Below are 17,215 nucleotides of genomic sequence, written 5' to 3'. Positions count from 1 at the left end.
TATATATAACAATGCCTTTTATATGTGTGCTGCTTTTAAAAACACATAAATAAAAGGCCTTGTCATTTACAATGCCAATAGCTTAAACTCTCACAAATGTGAGACCTATTGCATTGAAAATGCTTGTTTCTATATGTTACCTGGGCCCAGATCTACAGAGGCTGCATGTCGGTGGTGGTGCGGAGCAGCAAGACACAAATGATGGTGGGTTGCACTAACTTTTGTACATGTGGGCCATAGTGTTCACAGTTCACATTTTGAACATGTAAGAGTTACGGTTACGTGTGTTTTTTTGACAAGACATGATCCTTGTGGCACACACCCATCAGCCACAGCAATTTGAAATCTCTTCCGATGATAAAGAAAATATTTAGATAAACCCAGATACACATGGCTAACGTACTTCAAACGAGAGATTGTGGGAGTTACCAGAATGCACAAGCAGGCCAAGTCCCGAAGCAGAGCTTTCGCTGTCCATGAATAGGAAAGACCTGTTACTGCACATCCTTGAGTGAAAAAGCAGCTATGGAGGAAGTGACCCACAGACGTAGAAGTCAGTCTAATGAAGAGCTGAGTGCCATCAGCATGGTTCTTCAAAAGAATGCTGAGGGAAATCATTATAAAAGCGCTTGGACGCCTCGTCTGGGTGGTAAGCGCTATCTAAATGTAATTACAATACAATAAATATCAAAGGCAGTCGGTAATTTTACTAATTTTAGAGATACTATTGGGCATATCAGCAACGAGGCGATATAAAATTATCGCCGCTTTTGCGTCCGTTTTCGGGCAAAAAGTGTCAATAATTTTATCGCCTAATCAGCAAGGTCACGCTATCGCGTAAAACCTTGCATTAGCACCCGGATTCTTGACGCCCAGTTTTGCATCTCTAATGAGATGCAAAGTGGGCGTTCCTGACCTGACATGACTGGAGAAATGTTGCTAAGCGACATTTCTCCTATCATCAAGCCCCACGATATGAAGCATAGTGTTAAGAAAAGTAGCGACAACCCCTGTTATCGCTACTTTCCTTACACCTGCTTCAGGACTGACTTAGCCATGATATCCTATGGAAGGTCGATATCATGGCTAAGTAAGTGAGGCCCTATCATCAAGCTAACGCCAATCTGCGTGAGATTATCGCTGGGTTTCCAGCGATAATCTCACGTTTGGCAGTTAGCGCTAGGATTTTTATCGCTTTTGTGATAAGCGTTGCTAATAGCACGCTATCTCGGCGATAAAAATCCACGTTAGCCGGCGATAATTATCCTAGCGCTAAGTGCGCTTAGCGATAATTATCGCCGGTTGTTGCTGATATGCCCCTAACTACTTTATCTTCGTTCTTAGGCCCAGATCTGGACTGAAACTGATCCAAATACATGTCTTAAAGCACGACTTGCCCAGTGAGAGGTATTACCATTTCATTCACATGCAAGAGTGCCCACCACACATCAAGGAGCACACACTAGACCTGGGGAAGCAGCATGTAAATTGTCCCAGAGATAGGCCATTTTGAAATGGTGTGGGGCAATTTTGCATCAGTATGGCACGGGTGTTCGCACCGTTCTGTTGGTACAAAATGTCCTTTTCACAGATTGTTGGTGCAAAAGTTATGAGGCTTACCCCAGTAAGGGGAGAGGATGTGGGGGAGAGAAGCTGCCGTCTTTGGAACTGGGGAACAAGGTTCTGTTCTCGGCGTCGGCTCCTCATCTGAGATTCTGGGCACATAGCTGAATCTCCCCCAGCCCAAAAAAAAAAAAAAAAAAAAATGAATGGTTCCTTGTGTAACTGGTGAGCATGTAAAGCGCTCCGAAGGCCTTCTCCGATCGAGTTAGCGCTACGTAAAACTGCCTAAAACAGTAATAGACCACCCTAAATAATTACTGTCAGGCTTGTGGGATGTCCCTGCAGAGAAGCGTTAATGGTTGGGAATTATATGTACTATGATGAGAGAAAGGAGCTGAAAATAACTATTTATTGTGATCTAAGACGATTGAATTGTCCGGGACAGTATTTTGGTTGCACGGGTATAGAGACTGATGTTTTTGTATGTTTTAAAATGTCAATAAAAACAACGTAAAAAGGAAGATGTATCGAAAAACCCATTCGTGCCTGCACATGTAGAAATCACGCGCTGCCTTTTCTAGCCCGGGCGAGGGGCCATAAGGCTAGGAGTACACGGGTCTCTGCGAGGCATGCCCCTTTCCTTTCTTCACCCTCCCGATGGCAAACAGGAGGTTATTGGGGGACAATGCGTTAGAAAAGGCATCTATGCTTTATCTCTTGGGGGCGGGGTGTCACGCGAAGTATGTTTTCACTTGAATGACCCGGGTATTTGTTAATCGACATATCAACAGCAGCAGTCCTCCTCTTGCTCAAAGGCATCTGATCTACGCAGCAGGTCTATGACGGCTCGCACGAGTTTCACTCCGCTTTCGCATGACCTCTTTTAAAGTCCAATTTATAAACACATTCCGCCCTCTAGTGCTCAGCTGGCAGATAATTTGAAAACAACCATGCAGAGGAAGCCATTTATTTGGCTGACGATAAAAAAACAAGGTTTTGCAATGCAATCGGTCTCGCCTTTGGAACCTTAGATGTATTTAGCTTTGCAGCACATTAGCCTGGGTGCTGAAACATCTACTGTTCTTTAACATGGAGGGAAAGTAAGCACCAAACTGTGTGACACGCAAGGTATGGCAACACATGGAGAGAAATATTGCCTTTCAGCTGGGGTGACCAGAGGTGCAGGTTTTCCCCAGACGGTCCTGGTTTTTGGAGCAGTGTCCCGACACTTTGCTGCAAATTAACCCGTTCCCTGCTCATGACGGAACCACTCCGTCATGAGCCACGGGCGCCGTGTGCTCATGACGGAGTGGTTCCGTCATGCTGCGGCCGTTGGCGGCCGCTCCGCCCACGCGGCACTGATTCCCCGCCTGTGCGGGCGATTAATGCGAATGGGCGGAGTCGTGATGGAACCACTCCGTCATGAGCACAGCGCGCCTGTGGCTCATGACGGAGTGGTTCCGTCACGAGCATGGCGGCGCCGCGCTGACCCCGAACCCCCCCAGCGCCGCGGCGGAATTCGTGCCGCGGCGAAGGGGTTAAAGAAATATCCCGGTTTTTGCGTAGTGCCCGGGTTATACAGATAAATGTCCCGGTTTTAAATATTGTTTGGCTCAGTGTGCCTGCTTTACTTCTCACAGGTTCTGAGACGGGTCTCTATTGGGCTCTCCATTTTTGCCCTCCCGGAGAAAAAAAAAGCTTACTGCAGCAGCGGCACCACCCTTCACTGCTTTTAAAGAGACCCGTTATAGTTCTTTCACAGTCTGTCTCTTCTTTCCGGAACTAAGGCATTTTCCATGTTATGTACAGCAAAGCCAAAGTTGTTGTTTATTTCTCTTATGCAGGTAACAACCGTTGACAAAGCCAATAGTCCAGGCTTGTTCTAGGTGTGATGTTACTCGTTATATTGCTGACAAAGCCAATAGTCCAGGCTTGTTCTAGGTGTGATGTTACTCATTATATTATTTATCTGGATACAATGACAAAAGCAGAACATTTATTGGGTGGGACGCTATGCTAAGTACAGATTTTTTTACCTTATGTGTTTTAAGCCACGTCCTTAATTACATCGGCCACGCCCCCTGAGAGACACCCCCACCCCTGTTTTTTCATCCCACTTAAAGCCATGGGTACTTCTGTCAGTCCTACTTCTATGTCTATGACACCTGTGTTTTTTTGCTTTGAGAATCTGGTCACCCTACTTTCAGCGGGAAATGGTATATTCCAAAGCTCTGTTTTTAATTTAAAATCAGGGCCTTCGGTGGTCACATTACTGAAAGTACAACATTTGAAAAAAATATTATCGTACACGGGTGCTCGCGAAGGACAATTTCTATGGACTGGAATCTAGAGAATGCTAAAGCGACTCTGGTATTTTACTGACCTCTGCTTATCGTTTTCTATCAAGAAAGTTAAATATAGGCAGCTGAGCAGAAAAAAAGACCCTAAGCGGAAGCATACAAGTCCTAGGGCTGATCTCCAGAGCCCACAAAGTACATACACATATAAGTATATAATAAGTGTATACTAAAGTATATACAAGAGGTCTTGAATGCTCGACCTAATAACGTGGTTTCGTGTGAAATAAAGTTATTTAACAAGCATTGGCAAAGCCAATAGCTCGTGACTTTGGGACCTATTGGCTTTGCCTATGGTTCTTAGCCATGCTGTACAAGCATAGCGCATGGTGTGCCAAAGGAAATGCACTTAAAGCAAGGCATTTTGTGGCAGCGGTAGCATCATTTTGTAGGCACGTGTTGTTCCACATGCTTATGGATGCCACCTTTCCAAGCTAAAAATACTGACCATTTGTTGTTGTTTTAAGAAGCTGCAAAGACCAGATGTGATACAAAGGAGAACTTCAAACAAAGCTGCATGTATGCATTTGTTAAATGACTTTTCAGACTTTGTTTACCTTAATTATGACATAAACCAAATAGAGGGTGTCTCCAAAAACAAGCAGTCACTATTCCCTGCTCCTTAGTGCTCAGCAGTACATGTGTTCTTATGAGAACCCTCACTCACATGCTAATCGTGTGGCATTCCTCATCATCGGGTCCTCATCTGGCGAGGTTCTCACCACCAGGTGGGATCAATCAACCTCGCAGTGGGAGGTACCACTGTGATTTTCTTTATGGTCTTAATGGGATTTTAGCAAAAGACACACAATTGATGGACGGAATGCAGAACAAATCAAACATTCACCCCCAGTCAAGAGATCTGGGTTAAATCCATCATTCTTTTGCTCACCTTAATGGGATTTTAGGACAGAAAACATTAAAAATTTCTCCAGGGGATCATAACCCAATGGTTTAATAAGAGGAGCCCTGTGATATGGTTAAAGACATAACATGACACAACGAGGCATTTACTGAGCTAGTGTGTCTATTCTAGTTCGACATGTTTCATCTGCTTCACAAGATGCGCAGATTTCATCAGGACCTCTAAGACCCTTGTACTCCTAACCTATGCTGAGCAGGAGTTATGTATCTGCACGCCTTCCATGCAAGATCTAGAGATAGTTACCCAACCCTTCGATACAGAGTGAGCTGATTGAAAACTGCAGATTATCCATTTCAAGAATCCTATAAAAGAAGGGAAACAGAAACAAGAACATATCGGTATTAGAATATGGGTAGTTTAAACAATGAAACCAGTGCACTGCACTACACACTCTAAAACGGTGAGGTCTTTAACCTCAGAGGTACCATCATCTATAAGCCAGGATAAGGGACCTGGTGTGACTTAAAGTACCTGTAACAACCAGTGTTCAAAATATCATACTGTCATCTCATTATCCAAGTGTATTCACAAAGTGCAGCACATATATCCACACACAAAGAGGAGAGTAAATACATGAATGTAAGCCATTAGGCTCCCAGTGTTTTAGGTGGAGGACATACGTGACAACACAGAGTATCCAAGCCTCATTGGAGAAAATGCGGGGGCTTGCTGAGAACAAAGGTCACACACTGTGAAAACATGGGAGAGATAGCTCTTCATTACTAGCAAAGAAGAACAAATATACCAATAAAATGGGTATTACTTAGTGCACCAATGCTCAGCAGGGACTTCCCAAACTAAATGTGTGGATTGCATCTCCCAAATGTGGTGAAGAGGCAGCTCAAGCTAGTCCTTAAATAGTGCAATGTGTGCTTTGATGATCAGTTACACCTGGAGTCTTTTGAGAAAAATGGCTCCCAGCCGGTGTGGATCAAGGCGGCCATCTTATAATAGGCTTATTTGGCAAATGTTCTTGTGTTTACATCCTTATTCCTATGTCCAGGTGCAGCATTAATTGCCAATGATAGATAAAATTCATTGCCAGATCCTTTCAGTCTTGCTCCAGGCACGGAATCACTAATACAGACTCATAGAATGCAGCGGAGAAAGCTCTATACATACACGTAAACAAGAAGGCGCATTTCGAGGTTAGTCTGTTATCACTGGACTGCCCTAATGAGCGGTGATGCAGTGGCCATCTTGAAATTCTCGGCGGACCTGCATAGTGCAATATCTTTCATTTTTGGAAGCATCATAGTAGTAACTTAGAAGATTATCAGTACATTCCTGTCATCCAAAAATAGATGTAAATAAGCTAATGTGAGGGATGCTAACTCAATGTGTCCTTAGGAAAAAGTAAAAGAAAAAAAATAGAGAATCTGAGCCCATCTGCCAATGGTATATCCATGTGTCTCTGATATATCCCCTTAGCACTCTGAGTGTGTACACTGCAAATCGTTATCTATCAAAACGTCATAATGTCAGCCTTGGGGTAATCATATAGTGACTTAGTTCAACTGGGTCCATGGAATGTCGTCATTCAGACTGTGGATATGTGTGCCCAACCTGTATGTCCACTAATGTTCTTTTTCTAGAAGTAGTTTGCTCAAGTCAGTATAGGTTTGTTGTATCTATTTTATAACAGTCCAATACAATCATTGGCGGTGTGGTCTTTATTAGTGCAATATGTGGCCATCTTGGTGGCTGCTCTTCTACATTGGAGGTTACTCCTATGCTCACCGATCCTCAACATTACTTTCCTTGTTGTCATGCCCACATTTGTCTCATTTCACGGGCATGTGATCAGATACACAACATTTGTGGTGTTGCAATCAGTATGTACCCTCTGTAGCCACTTGCGTGTAAGTCCCAATGCTAATTCTCTGTTTTTCTTTGTCAAATGGCAGATGCAACACCCACCACATGGATGATGTCTCATGACAGGTGGGAGGTGCCACAAAGCTGTATTTGTGTTCCTTTCAGTGACTGGAATTTTTTTTGTGTGTATTTATGCATCACGTAAATTTCTGGCCTGGCTATATGTGGTCACACATACAAGTTATTTTTGTTGTTGACATGCTCTGTGAGAGCATCCCTGTTGTTGCTAGCACATGTCAGTGACATTTGAATGATATGTTATGGATACATCTGTTGCCGGAGTTTCTATACAGAGATCATAAGCAATCTCTTGTCTTAGTACAGTTCCTGCAAAGTCTTAAAAATTGCCCATATGGCAGGTTCGCCCATAATGAGTTGGGGTGAAAACTCTTAAATCTCAGGAGACTATTCCTGTCTGTTGGTTTGTGGTACATGCTACTTATAAGGTGACCGTTTTCATGGATGATGAGGATGTCTAGAAAGTGGAGAGCTTCTCGATCAACAGTGTGTGTGGATTTTAAATAGTCATTCAGATTTTTAAGCCAGGTCATGAAAGACTCTGTCAATTCATAGCCCTCTTCCCAGGTGATCAGCACGTTGTCAATGTACCTCTTCCACAACTTTATGTTATCTCTGAATGGGTTTTTGGTCACACAGGATTCTAGTGAGGACATGAGTAATGCATTCTAAGACTAAACATCTAAGGGTGTTGTGAAGCCAGGGGTGAGAAACTAACACTTCTTCAATCACCCGCAGTGTCTCTGTTTGGGGCAGGCGAGTATGGAGACTTTGTACATCTAGTCCAATCAGGAAATTTCTAGAGGGGTCAAATGTGATATCCCAAATCTGAAGTAAGAGGGTCCTTTGTATTCCCGGTGTAAGTGGTAGTGTCTTCTACCATAGGTCTCAGAAACGTGTCATTGAATTTAGAGAGTGGTTCTAGTACTGAATTAATACCAGAAACTATGGGACGACCAGGAATAGGAACAATCCATTTATGTATTTTAGGTAGAGTATAAAATGCTGCTGTTCTGGTATTATCCACTGCCAAACAATCAGCCTCTTTTTTTGATATCCAGTCATTTGTCTCTCCATCTTCTGCGAGTGTGTGAATCTCATTCCTGCAACGCGGAGCTGGATCATCTTCCAAAATCTAATAATTCCTTCTATCTGCCAGCAGATGTAGGCATTCTGAGTTGTCATTGTTTAGGTTCAGATTCATAACTGCTCCCCCATTGTCTACTGGTTTTATGACAATGTTGTTATGTTTACTTAAAGATTCCAAATATTCTCTTTCATCTTTGGTCAAGTTCTGGAACCTATTTTTTTGTGTAGACATCAGTCATTTCTACCTCATTGATCACATCTTGTTCAAATGTCACTATTTTGTTAGTTAGTATGTTGGAGGGTGGTGTGAAGGTAGACCTTTTCCTAAGTCTGCTGTCATACGTTCAGTTCTTTGTCTTTGAAGAAAGCCTTCAGTTTTATTTTTTGGAATAATTACTCCAGTTCCGGTCATAGTCTGAATTTATTGAAGAAAATGGTGGGGTCAAAACCAAAACCCTTGTTTAACAGTGACTTCTCAGCTGGAGAAAATGACCTGTCTGAAAGATTAACAACTAAATCTCTAGGTTCATAATCAGGGCATTCTCCCATACTCCTAGTGTTCATTCTCGTGGAGGAGTTTTCCCCACTGTATGTTGTTTTCCTGGCGTTGTTTGTTCCTTCCTTGTCCATGGCCACTGTATCAAAAAAGTCATGCTGTTTGGTGCTGCATTAACGTTTGGTTAGAAATTCGGGGGATATGCATCTCTGCCAGCCATATCCAGGATTTGGTGAGCTGGGATAGAACTAAGATATTGGGTGATATCCCATAAAAGGGGGGACTCCACTCTGTCCTCTACCTCTACCCCTCTGTTTCTGGTTGCATTTGTACCTATAGTCCAAACTGTCAGATCCTGAAGACCAACTGTCTCAGGATGCGGCCTCATGACCACTTTCCTGATTTTTTGTAGTGAGAGGCACATATTCTTTGTAGTGAGAGGAGTGTAGGGAATACCTTTACAAAGGCAAACATTTTCAGATCTTTCTGAAGTTTCTCAGCTTTTTGCTGGATCAAATACTCCCTAGAGACATTGAAATGTTTGTTGATGTCTTTCAGTTTCCTCTTGAAAGTGCCACTAAGAAACGTACCTTTCAAGTTGTTCTCACACTTCTGTATTTCAACGAGTATGGCATCAGACAGGCGTTTTGCTGTTTTAATTATTAGCAGAAGTCAATCGCGTGTACACATGCCACTTGAGCTCCTCCTTTTCTGAATGTGGCATCTGTCAAAAAATATATGTGGTGGATTTGTGTCAACTAACCCATAGGGGACACGTTCTTAAGTAAATATTCTGTGAGGATGCTTCCATTTAATACGTTCCTAATCTGCTTCCTCTTCAAGATGTTTAAAATGTCCTAATCTTCTGACTTGACTAAAGTCTGACCAATTCTAGTTTGGCCAAACAGAGAGGCTCTTGCCAAGAGGGTACTCACCTCCTCATCAGTAAAAGTCAGTCCCAAATTCTCAGCTATTATGAAACTCATGCGGGTGACCTTCTCTAAAAAATACTGTACTGTACTGTGCCTGGTGAGCACTAAGGATCAGGGCATAGGAACTGCTTGGTTTGGGAGATACCCTCCACTTTTGGTTCATGTATATCAGTGCGGGGAAACTGAGGGTGTTTCCCTTATAATTGTTCCCCTCCCCTCTCATTGGTTTTGGTACCATAATTATTAGTCATAGAATAATAACGCAGCTCTAGAACAGATTTTAAAGTGTTTTACCTTTGCTGTTTGAAGTATATAGATAAGGACTGAAAATACTGGCTTCATGCAATTTTGTTAATTTTTGTGTCGGCCAGAACATTGAAATACTGGTGGTGCCAGTAGACAACTGGTCATGCTGCAACTGTACACATGCTGCATGTGCCTACAAAATGACACAAGTGATTCTTTTAATTTAAGGAGTTGGATCGGTGAATTAAAAATAAAAAGAGTTACGCTAAATAGTTTTTTTGGAGGTGTGGGAAGTGAAATGGAGGGCACGGGTGGAGGAAAGCAACATGGGGGACAGAGGAGGAGAAACAGGCAGGAGAGAAGGAGAGTGAGGTTGGGGAAGCACCACAAAGGGTGGATTTAAGAGGATAGCAAAAGGAGAGCGAGTGGAGGTGGGGGAAGCAACACCGAGGGCAGAGTGTAGAGGAACAGCAATGGGGGAGACACCAAAGTGCAGCGGACAGGGGAGCAGCACGGGCGAGAAAGCAACAGGGGAAATACATGAGGGAGAGTGCAACATGGAGGTAGAGAGGAGCACATGGGAGATAGAGAGCAACAGAAAGTGCAGGGGGACAGAAGTACACAAGGAAAACAGCTGAAAAAAACATTCACTTTCATTGAGTGTTTAATCCAAAAGAAAAAATTAGTGCTTGGAAAAGTACTTGTGGAGACATAGAAACCAGCCTGTAATAAGAGATGGTAAAAAGACTATTGTCCATTGGAGGGACAAACACGAGCTTGACAAGGTGGGAGACAAATCTGAAGTAGGCAATTGAGAGTGACGGGAAAGCCAACCAATGGAAAGCAATGGGCGGGCTCCAAATGCCTCTATGTTCTTGGTCAGCTCACAATATGTTTTTTGCAGCCAGACAGCTGCACTCTTTGGTAGGCTTGACATTAAAAAAAATTCTAGTAAAACAGTCTTTTGGACAGCAAAGATGGAGGAAGCTAAATACACCTCAAAAGGCCTTCTTTACTTGGTAGCAAGTTTCTTCAAACCCACTAACTAGCAGACCCTCTCCTATGGTGAAACAAGGATTGTTGAACAGGATACAGATCTATTTTTGTAAAGAAAATCAACCACATAACACAGCATCTGTGCATCTGTTAAAAAGGGGTTCTTCCAAATGCATCAGCCGGGTTTTCACCTTGTAAGTTCTGAATGCTGGAACAGAAGTACGTTTTTAGACAATTTGATTGCTCCTAACACTTCATCAAGCTACTAACAGGACTTTGAATAGGACATAAACACTTTAGCTGTAATGGTACTGACCATGTAATGAGTGATGTAATATGTGAGTTCATAAGCAGTGTATTGCAGTGGAGGAAGTTATAACCAGCTCAAGTAAATATAACTGCTGAATTTCTATGGTTGTGTGTGTGTACAATCTGAACCTAACAATAACGTCCCTGTAACTTTTGTTTTTTTCAGTGAATTTCTAAGGTTTTTTTATTTCTATTTCCTAACTATAATGTTCCTGTAACCTTTGATTTTTTTCAGTGAATTTCGAATGCTTTTTTACAAATAAACATATATTTTATCAAACACACCTAACTATAACATTACTTAAACCTAAGATTTTTAAAGTGATTTAACCTAGAAATGTTTATAGAAAAAACTATATAAAAATATATAACTTTAATTGTTTTTCAAAACTAAAATTGTGTTTATTGTTTTTAAATGTTTTTAGGATTCGTGGACCCGCCGCAAGTCCAACCCATGCCTACTTTCTGTTACAGGCTCTGCGGGAGAACCGCGAATACAGTGTGATTTCTAACAACACTTAAAAACATAAATGGACACTATTAAATTGATGTTTGAGGTAATTAATTTAGTGAAATAACATAAACGTATATTCCAATAAATTATTCTAGCTTACAAGGTTGTTTTAATGCATATTTCTGGATTCGCTGTGATGTTGTGGTGCTGCCGCAATGGATCTGTGAGTCGCACGTGCCAGAGCAAAAAATATATTTGATTGCTTGCGGCACCTGTCAACCTCTTCTACCAGACGTTCCTTCCCATTTCATCTTCTTTGGGTGTGTCTCCTCAGTCTTCACACCTCTGCTGCCCAGGTGGAACTCTATCTTTTTTTGTGGTGTTTTTTAACCATCTTATAAAGTGACATGAGGAGGAGAAAGAAAGCAAGAGGAAGAGCAGCTGGAACAAGAGGAAGAAGAGCAACCAAGAAAGAAAGAATCAATCTCAAGGAACTTTTTCCCCATACAATCTGGAGAAAAACAAGAGGTAGCAAATGTCGTTAAATGCAACCTTTGCAATAAAGAACTTTCCAAAGGGGCTATCAAAAAGTACTCTCATGGAATGACCAGCATGTTAAAACATCTGTGGACCATCCACCCTAGACAACTGGTGAGAGCGGGGATCCAGAGGGATCCACCAGAGGCATCAACATCAAGTGCTGCAGCTCACCCCCCTCCTATGCCAAATGTTGAAACTCATATCTTTTTGCACAGTGTGCAATGAAATCATTACTATTGGATAACAGTCCATGCCAGCATTTATGCATTCTGTCATTAACCACAAGTGTTAATTTTTTAAGACACCTTTTGCACACGTTCTGTGCATTTTTCCAAATAATTTTTATAGTCACAGTTTGTTCCAAAACAAAAATTGGAAAACACCAAAAAAAGAAGAAAACAAGTTTCCCAAAACTCAAAAAATGGTTCTTTTCGGAACTCCTTATTTTGGTTTAAAGAAAGAATAACGATGTTATATGTTTGTCAATGTATGAATAACTGCTGTCATATGTCTACATGTATGTCACTGTGAGTGAGGGTGTGAGTGTTTGTATGGGTGTATGAGTGGTTCTGTGAGAAGCTTTGTAGGTCTGTCAGTGGGTGATTTAGTGGTTTTGTAGGTCTGTGAGTGGGTGTGTGAGTGTATGGATGTGTGTGTGAATAAGTGTGTGAATTGATGTGTGAGTGTTAGGGGCTGTGAGGGTCTTTGAGGAGGAGCAGTAGTGGTTTTGTGGGTGTGTGAATGGATGTGTGAGTGTGTAAATGGGTAAGTGGGTGTGGGTGTGTATCAAGGGGAGTGTGAGTGGGTGTGTGAGTGTGTGAATGGGTGTATGCATGGGTGTGAGCGTGGGAATGGGTGTGTGAGTGTGAGAATGGATGTGTGAGTGTGTGAATGGCTGTATGGGTCTGTGAGTGGCTGTTATCATTTTGTGGGTCTGTGAGTGGGTGTGTGTGTGTGAATGGGTGTGTGACTAGGTGTGTGATTGGCTCTGTGGGTTTGTGAGTCAGTGTGTGAGTGTGTGAATGGGTGTGTGACTAGGTGTTTGAGAGTATGAAGAGGTGTGTGATTCAGTGTGTGAATGGGTGTGTGAGTGGGTGTGTGAGTGGCTGTGTGGGTCTGTGAGGGGGTGTAGTAGTGGTTTTGTGGGTCTGTGAGTCGGTGTGTGATTGGGAATGGGTGTGTCAGTGGCTCTGTTGGTCTGGGAGTGGATGTGGTAGTTGTTTTGTGGGTCAGTGAGTGGGTGTGTGAGTGTGCAAATGGATGTGTTAGTAGCTGTGTGAGTATGTGAATGGGTGTGTCATTGGCTGTGTGGATCTGTGAGGAGCTGCTGTAGTGGTTTTGTGGGTATGCGAGAGTGCGAGTGGGTGTGTGAGTAGGTGTGTGAGTGTATCAATGGGACTGTGAGTGGGTGTATGAATGGGTGTGTGAGTGGGTGTTTAAGTGGCTTTCTGGGTGTGTGAATGAGTGTGTGAGTTTCTGTATAGGTTTATGATGATGATGAAAGAATGATGAAACAGATTTATAAAGCGCACAGATGCTCCTAGGAATGTTCTGGCGCTAATCCAGCAACAAGCCAAGTTACAAAATGAATAGCCAAGTTTGTAATCCCTTCCTGAAGGCAAGTTCTGAAGTTTCTTGCCTCAGGTGCAACGGAAGAGAGTTCCATGCAGATGGCCCTAAAAAGAAGGAGTGTCCGCCAATCCTTGACAATCTCACGCTCGACACTCTAGCCAGAGCCAGATGTGAAGACCAGAGGCTCCTCACAGGAGTATAGAAAAGAATACAGGAATCCAGGTAGCACGGGCCAATGTTGTGGAAAGCATGAATAATCAGTAACAAAGTGCAGCCAGTTCAAGGAGGGGAGATGACTCGAGGTCCTCGCTCTCTTCAGTAGATTCAGTAAGAGTCGCATTGCAGCGTTTTGCACCACTTTAATTCTATGGATGGCATTTTCTGGAAGGTCAATATTCAAGGCATTAGCATAATCCAGGCAAGATGTAATCAGGGCCTGGATAACTGTTTTCCAGGCTGAGAAAGACAGAAAAAACAAAAACTTTTTCAGTGCCCTTAAGATACCAAAACACATGCCAGTCACTGTACTAATCTGAGGTAGGAAAGATAGGCACTTGTCAAACTTTACTCCAAAGTTCCTGGCTGTGTCTGAGCAAGACAAAGGCAGAACTGAACCATCTGGCTAGCAAGCAGACCAGCCAAGGGCGCCGAAGTGCCAAAAAAGAGAATTTCAGTGTTATCAGTATTGCACATCAACTGTTTCTGGTGTAACCAGGCAAACACTGCTGTAAGGCAAGATTTAATGGAGTAGAAAGTCAGATCCTCCCCATCATTAAAGGAAAAGAGAATGTGTGTGCCGTCTGCATATGACACAATCTTAGCTCCAAATGACTCAACGATTGGAGCTAGTGGGTAAGGTAGACATTAAACAATGTAGTGCTAAGGGCAGAGGCCCGCGAGACCCTGACTGAGATTGCCCTGTTGCCTTAGGAAGACGGAGGCAGCCAGACCTCCTGTTCTCTGTTGTCTAATAAAGGAGGTCAGCCAGCTAAGTGCATGACTTTTCACTCCAATCCTCGAGAGACGGTCTAGAGGCAAGGAACGGGGAACCGTATCAAAGGCTTCAGACAGATCTAAAAAGATCAGCACCACCCTGCCCTTGACATCCAAAGTGTCCCTGATTTCCTCAGCCACATCTAGTAAGGCCGTCTCAGTGCTTAAGGTCTTCCTAAAGCCCGACTGACTTGAATGTGGGAGATTATTCATCTCCGGATAACAAGAGTGCTGCCTGTTGACTGATTTCTCCAATATCTTGAAGACTGCAGGCAGCAAGGAGATGGGTCTATAGTTGCTGGGCAAATTAGGGTCAGCCGAAGGCTTCTTCATCAATGGGAGAATTATAGCCTGTTTCCAGTCTCTGAGAACTTTCACAGTGGTCAGTGACTCATTCAACAGCTTATTGACCCTTGGATTAATTACCCCTGCCGCCATAACGAATACACTAGTGAGACAGGGAAACAGCTGGTGAACCAGATTTAAGGTGGGAAAATGGCTGCTCGAGATTCTTAACAAAAGATGGGCTCAAGGAATGAAAGGGCGCACCCTCTCTCCTTGATAATCGCTTCCCCAAGAGGGGGGAAGCTGCTAGGCTCCTGCAAGTAGCGAGCAAGGCTTAATTGGAGATTCATAATTGTCTTCTGAAAAAAGGTAGCCAACTTATTACAGCATTTAAGAGACCGAGGGGCTTCTCTGGAGTAGGGGACATAAAGCTGTTCATGATCTTAAATACTTCATGGGACTTATTACCTGCTCTTTCAATTATGCCATGAAAATATTCCTTTTTAGCAATCTTGAGCAGGCCATGATATTTCCTCAGTGCTAGCCAGTCTATGAGTCTACATGATTAGGTGTATGCATGTGAAAATGGGTGTGTAATTCACTGTATGGGAATGTGAGTGGGTGTGAGTGTGGGAGTGGGAGTGGCTGTGTGGGTGTGTCAGCAGCTGTGTGAGTGACTGTATGGGTATCTTAGTGGGGATGTAAATGTATTTGTGGGTGTGTAAGTGGGTATGTATGTGAGTGGCTGTGTGGGTCTGTGACTAGATGTGAGAGGAGCTGTATGGGTGTGTGGGTGGGTGTCTCAGTGGCTGTGTGGGGGTGTCAGTAGCTGTGTGAGTGACTGTATGGGTGTATAAGTGGGGATGTACATTTCTGTGTGGGTGTTTAAGTGGTTGTGTGAATGTGTGAGTCGGTGTGTGAGTGGCTGTGAATGGCTGTGTAGGTTTGTGAGTGGGTGTGAGAGTCGTGGTATGTGTTGGAGGGAGGACCACCGGGGAGTCGGGGGGACTACCTCGGGCACCTTCCTACCGCAAAGTTATAGCCGAGCGCCGCTGAGAAGCCTCCTTGGAGAGGTCCTTCTCCTATGATCGTATTAGGCCCAGTAACACCACCACACAGGACTCCGTATCAGTTGCTTATCTTGGTTCTTTATATAAAAAGGAGCACGGTTCAATATTTACAATAGGATCGAGTGATCCGGTAAGAGTCTCAATGTTCTTGGGGGGATAGGGTAGCGGGACAGTCTTAGTACCAGCCAGGTACGGGGAGGCTCTGCGCCAGACCTTGGGTGCTGGTCTCAGAGTGGCTCGGACGTGGAGAGCCGCGACGGCGTCTGCAGGGCTCGGGTGGTAGTTCCGCTTGGGTCGAGCTGCGACACAGTCAGCAGGGCTCCGGTGGTAGGTCCGCTTCGGTCGAGCCGCGACGAGGTCAGCTGGGCTCTGATGGTACGTTTCAACAAGGTCGGGCCGCGACAGCGTCAGCAGGGCCCCGAAGGTTCGTGAAGGTCTTGTAAGCACGATGGAGCCGCGACGTCGTCAGCAGGGCTCAGAGTGTCGGTTCAGGAAGAGTCTTTCTCCGTAGGGTCAGCCGCGATCCGATCAGCAGGGCTCTGGACTCCGGGATACAACTGTCGTCTTGTTGCCGGGTCGCCCCAGATATAGGTCTGGAGCCCTTTGATGTCCGGACCTTTGCGCCCAGGAGGGCGGAGAGGCCGGGTAGGGCGCGGCCAGACGCCCAGCAGGAGAGGCGCCAGGCCCCAGAGAGCTGTGGGGCGAACGCACCTAGGTGTGGAAGGACGGTTGGGGGTCCCATCGATACTGCCCTCCGCCGGGAGTGGGAAGGGCTCACGTGGTATCCCCCGGGCCAGGGGTTGGCGCCTCGATGTCGGGTCTCGCTGGGACCGAGGCCGGGTAGAGCAGGGTCATGTAGGTGGTCACGTGGAGTGACGTATAATCCAAAATGGAGGCGCCCCGAGGTGCATGGGACCTCGTGCGGCTTAGCGAGGGGGAACAGGACCACGCCACGAGGCCGGCTCCAACAGTATGGTTATTGAGTGGGTGTCTGAGTGGGTGTGTGAGTGTATGAGTGTTTGTATGGGTGTGTTAGTGGGTATGTAAGTGAGTGCATGGGTGTGTGAGTAGCTGTATAAGTGTCTGTTTGGTTGTGCAAGTGGGTCTTTGAATGATTGTGTGGGTATATGAGAAGTGAGTATCTGTATAGGTGTGTGAGTGGGTACATGAGTGGCTGAATTAGACTGTAATTGCGTGTATGACCATGTAGAGGGTGCATTGTTTTTTAATTGTAGTCTGAATACCCTCACAATGTAATCTAATGCAACAACACTAAAAAAACACTTTTGTAAACCACATTACTCCAATAGATGGTTCCATTGATCTGTATAGAAAAGAAAAAAAATAAATTTGAATTAGTATTACTAGTTATAAAATTATAAATTAAACTTGGAAATTTTAGCAATGCATAACTTTATGATAGCAATAAATCACTACACATTTCCCATGCTCTAAAGCTAAGTTATAATAAATATCAACATTTCATTTTCAC

Source organism: Triturus cristatus, chromosome 11 (assembly GCF_964204655.1).
Source record: "Triturus cristatus chromosome 11, aTriCri1.1, whole genome shotgun sequence".
Taxonomy (NCBI): Eukaryota; Metazoa; Chordata; class Amphibia; order Caudata; family Salamandridae; genus Triturus; species Triturus cristatus.
The sequence above is the reverse complement of the archived record's forward strand: the minus strand, read 5'-3'. Positions refer to the sequence as shown.